The following is an 11,081-nucleotide window of genomic DNA, read 5'->3' on the forward strand; positions in this document are numbered from 1 at the left end:
AACTCTACAAACCTTAAAAACTTCATGAACATTCACGCAACTTGAGTGCCCGGGATAACATTGCGTTCTTATGCAGTAACATGCCCACATGGCTGAACCAAGACTAACTGAACTGTTTTGTTATGTTTAATAACAGGCCCAGAAGGCCGAACGTAGAATGTGTTAATGTAATTCTATGCCAGGTGCACCTCCCCACACCACTCTCTCGTCACATTTGCGATGCCGTTGTTATCAATCACCTGTTCCCTACTTGTCAGACCCCTAAGAGCTGCATAACCCCGTCATCTGACCAGCCGTTCTGATATGAGCATTAAGCATGGGCGGAAAATCCGTTCCGCTCGCGGATTTTGGGGATTTTCGGTAAATTTGCGATCCGCGAACGCTCGCGAATTTACCGAAAATCCGCAAATTCCCACGCAGCTGATTTTTTTTTCTTGGTGATACAATTTTGCGGCGTGCGGCGTAAGTTCGCAATTGCGAACATGTAGGTGCGGCGGGCAGCAACAATCTCGCACTCGCGAAATTACAAAATTTGCAATTCTGCACAAGAAATCCACTAGCAAGCAGCATAGACCTTCTGAAAATGATGATTTTTATCAGAATAACTCCTCAGGTTGACATTTGCCTGCCCTTTTTTGGATTTGAGGCCTTTGACTTTCTTTGGATCACTTTTGGATTAGAAATCAACTTTCACAAGTAAGTTTGTTTGGGGCATTACATTTGCTGTTCTGCAGAAAAACGAGTTTTGCTAAACTGAAAGCACTCAGCAGGTGCAAAAGTTCAAATTCATCATTAGTAACCATTCCCTGTAGTGCTTCCTGACTGGGGCCCCTCCAGAGTTCAGTTGCTAGTTGCAACAATTGTATGACCCTGGTCTGACCCTCACAGCCGGATCATAGAATAGCTACAAGTAGGCCACAAAGGTCCTGGAAAAAAAATTGCACTGCAACAGAAAGCAAATTACAGATAAGGAAGCAGGTGCCAGACTGGAATTTTAAAACAGTGACACATTAATAAATCAACCCCAAAATAAATCATGTCAGTGGAAGCAGGGCAGGTGTGCTTGCTCCCCCCCTCCCCCATAATCTACAGTGATGATGATGAACCAGAGGGTGGCATTGATGTACCAGAGGGTGGCATGGGTGAAACAGAGGGTGGCAGTGTTGAAACAGAGGGTGCTGTGAACCTGTGATGATGAACCAGACGTAGAAACAACATAGTCGCGACCGTTGCGTGCCGACAAGTAAGTTCGCAATTGCCAACTGGTACAAAATCCTCGCAAACTGGCAGAAACCCTTTCGAACACTATAAAAATTAAAAAATCCGCAAATTTGTGAGAATTCGCGGATTTTGCAGATTGCGAGTTCGCAAATACGCAAATTCGCGAACGCCAGATTCGCAAAATTCGCCCATGCTTAATGAGCATGCCCCCCTTGTAAGTTAGGGCTCCTTTGTCATTGGATTCGATAGTCCTCAAACCCTGTGGATTACATATATCTCACAATGCACCACCCCATGCAAGTGAGGGTTCATTTTGATAGGGCTCAACCTTTATACCATTTGGAACACTTATATCCCCAATATGTTCCGAAAGCGTCCTATAGACGGTCGCACCACTCCAAGATGGCGCCCATCCCCAGCATCACGTGACCGCATCTTTTCTTTAACAATATGCCCGCCCACCTCCGGACAGTGCACCAGCAGCAGGATCACGGCCGCCGGTACTCGCCACGGCTTCATCCAGAAACCCGGTAAGCTGTTACTCGGTCTCACCCCAAAGCCCTCAGATTCTTATCTCACTGTTGAGCGAGAATCCAATTCCCTCGCTTTGTTTTCACAGCGGATCATTCACGGCAGTGACCGCACCGCGGCGACGGCCATTAAGCCCTCCCCGCCCAATTTCATATTGATCCCCATTCGGAGCAATAATTTCCAAAGGGTATGTCTTATTTATACTGTTTCCACAAAACTAAAAAGTGCGCGCAATTCCCAGCTAACGCCCTTGTTTAAAACCCTTAGATCGCAAGTACACCGTCCACGGGTCCTGGGCACGGCAACAAGTAAAGCCGTGAAAAAGTCTCATTCGGAAGCACTCCACGGGCCCTCAACTATCAAGCCCAAGGTACGCCCCAATCCCACCTCAATCCTAACACTACTCACTAAAGGTAGAAATAAATTGCTGATAGGCCCCATTCCTTTATTACAGGAATTCACACCCCCTTTTTGAGTTATCATAAAGCCCCCGCGACGCTGGCAGCTCCTGAACTCCACACCTCCAACAAGAGGTATGCTCTGTGCCACGCACTGGCCGCATTGGTTCTCCCTGTTCCATTCCAATAGAGCACGCCGCTAGTGTGATCTTGTAAATATAATGTGCACCTTGTTCACCTCAACACGATACCAGAGGATTGAGCAAACTTTGCAGTCACTTTCCTGCACCGACACCCCCAATTCCATACCAGCCCCCACACGCATGAGCCTATCACTGCGATTCCGAGAAATTTGTTTGTAATATATGTAAATCCTGAAACATTGTACTATCACTTTCACCAGCACATGTCACACACTGCGATTTCGATTATTGCAAGTGATGTAAAGGGCTTGAGCTGACCACTCTCCTGAGTCATTTAAATTGACAATCTCCCATTGTTTCTGTCCCCTATTTTTTCCCCCTAACAGGCGGTTATAACCCAAGCAAAACTATTATCTAAATCCTGAAGATGATCCCCTTTATTAATTGAGCGAGGGATCGAAACGTCAACACCTATGAGTGGCCATACATTAAAACAATGTGTATTTGACTTTGTATGAACTACTCCAGGCGATACTGTTAAACTCTTGATTTTCTTGTAAAGAGTTATTCAGGTTATGTCCACTTATACTTTTTGATCAAACAAGAGAAGAATAGGTTGCTAATAAAATGGGCAGGAGTGAAGGGAGAAAGGACTTATATAAAAAATATGTATGAAAAACAACGTGTATAAACTGTTTTACCTAACTATTGCCTGCAGATGGCAGTATACCCTTAAGTCCCCCAGAGAAGTTCGACTGGACTCTATGATTGTTGTCACATAGAGTAACCCGATCGTATTAATCCTAAGTATATCTCAAACATACACCTGTTGTCGCTCATGAACGTGTTTGAAAGCCTTACATAAATCTTAGAAATGTAGATCGGTAGATCCATTTAGTCCCTTAATACAGAAACACATACGAGTAAGCATTACGCTATCCCAAATATAAGTTCAATCTTTTTGGTTATAACATATACGTACATTTGTTTATACAAACTAAGGACTTCAAATAGAGTAATTCCGAGTCATCCATTAAACTCGGAGCTGCAATCTAGTCTTAATATACCATTATAAGATGGCGGACCCACTAACTCCTGAAAACAGTGCAAAAAGTCAAACAATCCTAATCACGCGAGACCTCGCGAGCCTCGGAAAAATGGTACCATTTGGCGCCAAAAGGTCTCCGTTTAAATAGAGCGAGATCTAAATGAACTGGGAGGTCCGCTACATCCAGACGAACAGCATGTCGCACTGCCCGATCAAGAACACATAAGGTATGTGAATGAATAGACAAGATTTAGACGCCGCAACTTAGGACAACTAAGCTTAAATTAAATAAAATAGCTTATGTGCCTTCTATTTTGTATACATAGCTAAATATCAGAAGACGAGAGGTAATAAACGAGTGTACCCAGCCTACATAAATCGACTACGCCACTAAAAGCTTGACGAGAAGACAAACACTCGGAGTTGAATCTCGCATGCAGGTAGATCTTTCCTCTGCCTTATTTTTAGTAGAGAGGACAATCATGTTTTTGAATCCATAGTAGTTAAAAAACTACATATACATATTTTCCACAGAAGCGTTACCGATAGGACGTCTAAAATTAAATAATCGGAAGGCAACCAGCCCCGAACTCCGGCAGAAAATACTTTGGGCAGCCACGCTAAAAACCAGGTATTACCATCCCACTAAACCCGTATTATGATAAAAACGTAGTCAGCACCATCTAAGCAATACTATATATTGTGTGTATTTCTTATTTTTAGGGAGCTAGAATCTGGCTTTCAATTACGCTCGTGCGACATATCATTTGTTCAGACAGTTGACACCCAAGTCTTGAAAGTTAAGGTACGATCTGATACAGAACTTTAAATATTAATAGTAAGGCATGATTTGACCAATTGGATTCACGCATACAGACAAAATGATAAGCACGTAAGATTCACCTATTCAAACGTTATTTTTCCAACAATTTCCATCCCCTTAGATCCTCCTTTCCCTGACCCCCGGCCCCTAAACTTATGTCGAGTATACAATAGGTACCATCTGCAAGCAAGAGATTAGCTTTCAAATGTCTGAATATATATAGTGTATAGACAAATTTACTGCAAGTTATGCATAATGTATATAGGATGTTGTAAAATATGTATATAATTGTATAGTTTTTATGAATAGACACAAAAGAGCATGGATACAGTGACACCTAACCACGCAGGGCCGACTTAAGGCAATGGGGAAATCACAAACTATAATGACAGGCAGAATCATTGATATAGATAATAATTCGGAAAGTAAGTGTCTAGACGTTGAAAATGACTATTCAGTTGTAAAAATAGTAAATACTAAAATATTGTCTTTTTATTACTATAGCTACTGTTGGTTTAAAAAAGAAAAATGCAGAATTCCTGAGGAAGGCGAACGGCCGAAATGCGTTGAAAGGAATATTGTCTGCGTTATGTTGAATATTTTAAGGATTATCTAATGTGTAACAATTGTAATGTATTATATGTAAAAAGTGTTTGTACAAAAAAAACAAAGAGGTATTGATACATGTATAATTAATAGAAATGAAATAAGAGTAAAAAAGAAAAAACAACAAAAAGATGAAATATAAATAAAAATACTTAACAGAAGCTACCTGGTAGAATATTGATTTATCCGTAAACAACGTCTAGTTTACTCAAAAAGTATAAGTGTACATAACCTGAATAACTCTTTACAAAAAAAAAAAATTCCTAACCTTGCTAGGGTTTATCCTTTTAGGCAGGGGCCCCAATCTTCCAAAACAAAAAAACTCTTGATTTTCAACAGTACCCTGCCTGCTCATTTCCTTTGCCTGAAACACCCCTTTCACTCTTTTCTACTTTTCTTTTCCTCCCGGTACGGCATAGGAGTGTGTCTTACTGCAATGTACTATTGCTGTAGAAATGTATTTTGACTGATTATCTTTTATCTTTTGATAAATAAATTCCCTGTCCGGCTGGACAAGGAAGATAAATATATAGAAGCCTATTGTGTTCTATATAATAATTGTTTTTTATTTTCACCACTGCTACGGACCTTTGTCTCCAAAAACGTAACTGATGCCCATGGTCCATAGCTACCCGCTGGGTCCCCCTTGTTTCTTAAAAATCATCAGAATATGCAAAGCACGCCTCAGCTCACTTTGTGTGACTTCCAAACGCATGCCATAACTCAAGCTGCCTGCCATGCACAAAGTACTCTTTTGCCAATAGAACTAGGAATAAAGCTTTGTCAAGCCAAATAAATATGGCCTTGTGATCTAAAGCAGTTTCTGGGGCAATGTTTTTTATTTATTTTTAATTTTAGGAATCCAAATGAAGCCTTCTACTTGTATGTTAAGTAAACCTCTAAATGATGCTCATGCTCCATGCAAGAACTTTATTTATATTAGTTATTTTAAAGACAGATAACCCAGCTTAGTCATTTTTCCATTTTCTCTTTTTTTACACCAGTATTGTGCTTGCTTACAAATAAGAGACAGAGGATGCTATGATTTCTTTCCAGCAACAGCACTTGTAATAAGGCAGAAATTCATTCTCATAATGGGTGGAAGTCAGATGGAATGATCACTCGAGTGATACATCCACTCTAATGACAACCCAACACTGAGACAGATATTGTGTAACAGCTGGTGATAATCTGTGTGTTAAGCATGTGATATTCAGAAAAATAAAACCGTAGAGTTCAAATCTCTTTATTATGGTTTTGCAAGACACATACTCTCCAGTATATCCAGCAGTCGGTGAGGTGGAATAGTGTGAGGGGAGTTATAACTGGGCCTAGATAAGGGTGGAGAGGGAGGGGTAAAAGTAGGGATTAATTACGTGGGTAGCAGAAAAGGGGGAGTGGTCTTGTTCGCCCAAGAAAGAGGTTATGAATCAGCTAAAGTCTCAGTGATGAACCAGACAATCGTCCGGGCGCATACAGTTAGGTTTTGTTCTACAGATTCATTGGTCCTCATTTAGTCTGAAGACCCGGAGGTTGCAAGTTCTCTAAAGTCTCTGGCCAGGAATTTGATGCATGAAACCACATTCTATCAAAGAGGGGTGGCACATGTTCCAGGAAGGCTGTGATGTTCTCCATGGCAACAGTGCCCCATAGTTTGTGTAGCCAGTCTGAATGGTCAGGCGTTAAACCTTTTGTAGGAGAGTAGGATCTGCTTACCATGGTTACCCCCACTTTTTGCTGGTGTTTCACTGCTTTTCGACTTTAGTCTGGCTGGGGCCCTGCTCACCAGGACCCCAGCCTAGCTGCTTCCTCTTTAAATTGATTGCATGTACATTAGGTACACTCCAGATTGGTTACTGGGTTACCCTTGTGAGACCCTAGTATATGGTACCTTAGGTACTAAGGGCATAGGTACCCCAGAGGCCTACCAGGGGCTGAAGCATGTATTGTGCCACCCCTGGGAAGCCTTCCAAAATGGCACCACAGGTCTGCTACTGCAGCCTGGGTAAGGTGGTGCATGCACCCCTTACTAAGATATAGGTTACCTATATCTACCTTAATCACTGACACATATAAACCTATAAGTTTCAGGGTAGAATTCCACCCTTCTAGAGGGAGAAGACATGTACACACTTACCTAACTGTTAATAGTTTAAAAGAGCCCCAGCATCTCAAAATGGATGCTGCAACAAAAGACACGAGTCTGACCTCCTGCTGCCGAATAAAACTCCGGCAGGGGAGGCCTGAACAATAGGTTTACTGTCACAGGGAGGTGTAACCACCTCCCAGACAGGCTTTAGTGTATTGGGGCTGGATGGGTGCTTTCAGAGAATGCTTTTCAGACAGTGCTGGGGGCACACCTGGTGTCCCTGTGCATATCCCAGTTCAAACCTAGTGCAGGGGCACTGAGCCCCTGCTCTGGTGTGAAACTGGACAAAGGGAAAGGGGTGTAACCACATCCTCCCTGTATCCACCCATAGGTGGATCCCCCCCCCCCCCCTATCTTAGTATAAGTATAGGAACCCAGTCCTTAGGACTTTAGATTACCCTGGACGAAACTCTGCAACATATATCCTGGAACTTCGACATTCTATTTCGACTAGAAGATGGAAGAATCTCCATTGGGGTCAAAGAGTGACTCCCCTATTCAAACAAGCACCAAAGAAGCATCTTGCCGGTCTGCATTTCCAAGGTTCCCGTCAGATCCAGACGGATTTGCGACTCAGGACACGGACTTCCAGCCTTCTCAGAGACCGACACGAGATCCCAGCAAAGCTGAGAATCGCAGCCCTCAAGTGCATTGACTTCCCCGGCTTTCCTAAAGTTGTGCATTGTGCTACTTGTAGTCCAAGCCCAGAGCACCATTTGCACCAAAGATTGTGGGCCTACACTCCACAAGTGTTCCGTGGGCCCGCTTCTAGCATTTCCGCTCGAGGCTTCTTTGCGATCCCTGGTCCGTCGACTGGTGGATCCCCACGAAGGTAACTCTTCTGTTTCTTGGGCTTTCCTGGCTGCTCCAGACAGCCATGACTCCTCTCCAAAGGGTGAGTACCTCAGACCTTGTTGGTCTGACCCAAAGCCAATCTTTGCTTTCTGCGTGGGTTGCTGTTGCCAAGGCCTGTTGGGTCTAATCCGGCAACCGACACCACAGCACTCGACATCCTTTGTGGAACAGCTCGAATCCAGGTCCTGGTCATCCTTGACGCCTTCTGGTCTTCGTGGCTGAAGAGTCAAGCTTCACCTTCTTCACCTGAAATCACCCGACATCGGTTGGCATCTTCTCATCGCCTCCCTGGTCACTGTCCCCTCTGCTTTCAGGTTCTTCAGATCTTTGATCCACCCTTGGATTTATCCGGACACTTTCGACTTGGTCGCCAGCAGCACTTTGCAGCAGATCGCCATTAAAAACGACAACGAAACCTGACACCAAAAGGCACCTTTGCACCCGGCTTCCCTGGTTGAGGTAACTCGGGTACTCCCGTGGGTATTGACTCTAGAACCTCCTAGTTCTAAAGGGGTTTGCTCCAAGTCCTCTTCCAAGTGTCCTTAATCTGTAATTTTCCAACTCCGACTTTCCCCTTTAGAAGTTAATGGTGATTCGCGATTGTGTTTAGACACTGCAAGCGTCCCCCATGGGTCCCCTGTGTCACTACCTTGAGTGGTTCCTGGTGGCCCCAGCGGTACTAAAGGCTCTAGGCCTTGTATCTAGGTCAGTTGTTGTTCTTATACCACTTTCTTAGTATATGGTTTGGTACGCTCCTAGGGCTAATCATATATTGTGCTAATTTACTGTGTGCTAAATATGTTTACTGAATTTACTTTTGCCTCTAGCCTCATAAAGAGACTAGAGGGATGTGTTTAGAATAAATATATATATATATATATATATATATATATATATATATATATATATATATATATATATACATGGTGTGGCTCTGCTTTTATTTGGTCATTCATGAGATTATAGACTGGTAAAACAAGCTGCTTTACATTCCTTCAAGACTTAGCCTGAAGGCTGCTCTCAACAGCTACCACTAGGATAGCTTTCTATATAGGTTGTCTTTAAACCTACCATCAATAAGGGTCGTTTGGACTGGTGCAAAGTGCCCACTAGAATAGTGGACAGCATATGCCAGGCCAACTTCTCACATGCTTGCCCCATTTAGATTTGAGAACTTGTCTGGCCCAACTAAGAGCCAATGAAATTGCCTTTCCCCTGTTGGAGCAGAGTTGGTAGGTCAGATAATTAGGGAGTCCAAGCAAGACATGGCTAGGGAAGCTGAGAATATCCATTGAGAAAATTCAGTCGATGTCTTTGAGCAGCGGTGGCTGATATGGCTTGCGGGGGGGGCGGGGTCCAGAGGGGGGCCGCGGGTAGAGGTGTCGCGGTGGTGTTGGAAAAGCATAAACTTACCTTGGGGCCGGTCCAGCGCCGCTGCTCCTGCTCACCTGTCTACCAATGCAACGTTGTAATTGGTGAGCGCTGTGACACAGCGCTCAGCCAGGGGCTGGGCATGATCCCCATGCAGGCTGCAAACCACTACTCCCCTGCCCTGCTCCGTGAGCAGAGCAGCTTCGCCCACCCAACTGCCTGCAAAGCAGTAGGACATGTCACGAAGCATAAAATGATAATACCTTAAATTTATTATCATTTTATGATTCTCTTCTTCACATTGCTTAAAAGCAGTGGAGCAATGCGCCTCCTCCACGAAGGAGGAGCCGTACCTGTCTTTGAGTACTTCTATAAAATATCTCTGAAGTTTGGGGCAGAGCAAATGAGTAAGTGTGCACACTTGGCCTCAGTTCCGCCAAGAAACCTGTATAATGGCATATCAAACCAAAGAAGGATTTCATCCATGTAATGCCTTTAGACATATGGATGAGGGCAAAATGACAGAAACGAAGCAATGGTATCAGTAGTATAAGGTTATACTACTGGTATCAAAAGAGATAGGGGGAGCAGACTTTGGTCAGAACACCTTAATGTAAGTTTTCAAAAACTCTGAATTTTACTAAAGAAAACACTGTTTAAGTTCGGCTATAGTGTCAAATAAAACTGAAAACTCACTGAAATCGCCTAGTTATGGCTGGCTCCCCAAACCGTAGCTTGCACAACGGCCAAGTTAACCCGTAATTTGCACACCACAAGCAATGCTTATGATCGCACAATATTTCTAACAATGAATAAGAGAACTTCACACCACAGCTTTCCATTACATTACTGAGGTCATATTCTAACCCTAGCTGTGTCATCCATGTTAGTGGTATGAAAATAAGCCATGCATTCGTGAGATTATTTACGTCATCCTCCACTATGACTGCACACGAGTGACTACACAAAAACGGCCTGCTGTACATGTTTTCATTTATTTAATTTCTGACAGTATCTTGCTTGTAAAAGCTGTAGGGTATCCTTGATAAGTTTATGAAAGCTGAGCTCCTCTGATGCCATGTGATTTCAAACCCTGCTCGTTTTTACTTTTCAGAATTATATAATGAAACAATGTGATGCTGAACAACGTGTGTACCGTAACTGTTGCTCGTATAAAGCGCTCCAATACCTTCAGGTCGAGTTCGCGCTATATAATAAAAACTGCAACAACAAAAAATATGGGGCAAGCATTTCGGTTGCGTTTTTATCTTTTTTGGAAATTCTAAAATTTCCAAAAAAAGGCGCTAATTTACTATGCATCACACTGATGCCATGATGAGAAATAGTCGGCACTTTTCTCGTACAGAACCATATGAAAACAATGAGTTTTTAGGTTTGCTGGAAATCCCGCCGTAAATGTCACAGGTAGCACACATTTTCAGCGACCATGGCCACGTGACAAGACTTGCCTTCTGTTGTGGTTATTAGTCCTGCTAACCCCTGGCATGGGGCTCCACACCTTGCAAGCAACAACGCTACACCGGGGGTGGGGGCACCATGCCGGATTTTACCCCTAACTATACAAACCACTAAAAACGCTATCTGCAAAGCGCTTTAGTATTGCGCTGTAGCATAACGACTTTAAAAAAATGCGGATGACCTGAGGTAACACAGCTATTTAAGTGCATGCAATATACATGCAATCCAGCTAAACATGCTTGACGGTCTGGTGCGAAGTTTAATTTTAAACATGTCTGAAACGTGCGCTGCATTCGAGTGTAAATATGCATACAAAACTAGATTAAAAGAACAAAAAGGAAAATTACACAAATTACCAAATTGAAGTGAAAGCTTGTTAATCTTTTAAGAAAAATATCAATGGAGAATGGCTGGAGCTAAAACTGAACTGCAGAACCACCCCCTAGCGCCTTGAGAC

Source organism: Lissotriton vulgaris, chromosome 3_1 (genome assembly GCF_964263255.1).
Source record: "Lissotriton vulgaris chromosome 3_1, aLisVul1.2, whole genome shotgun sequence".
In the NCBI taxonomy this organism is placed as follows: Eukaryota; Metazoa; Chordata; class Amphibia; order Caudata; family Salamandridae; genus Lissotriton; species Lissotriton vulgaris.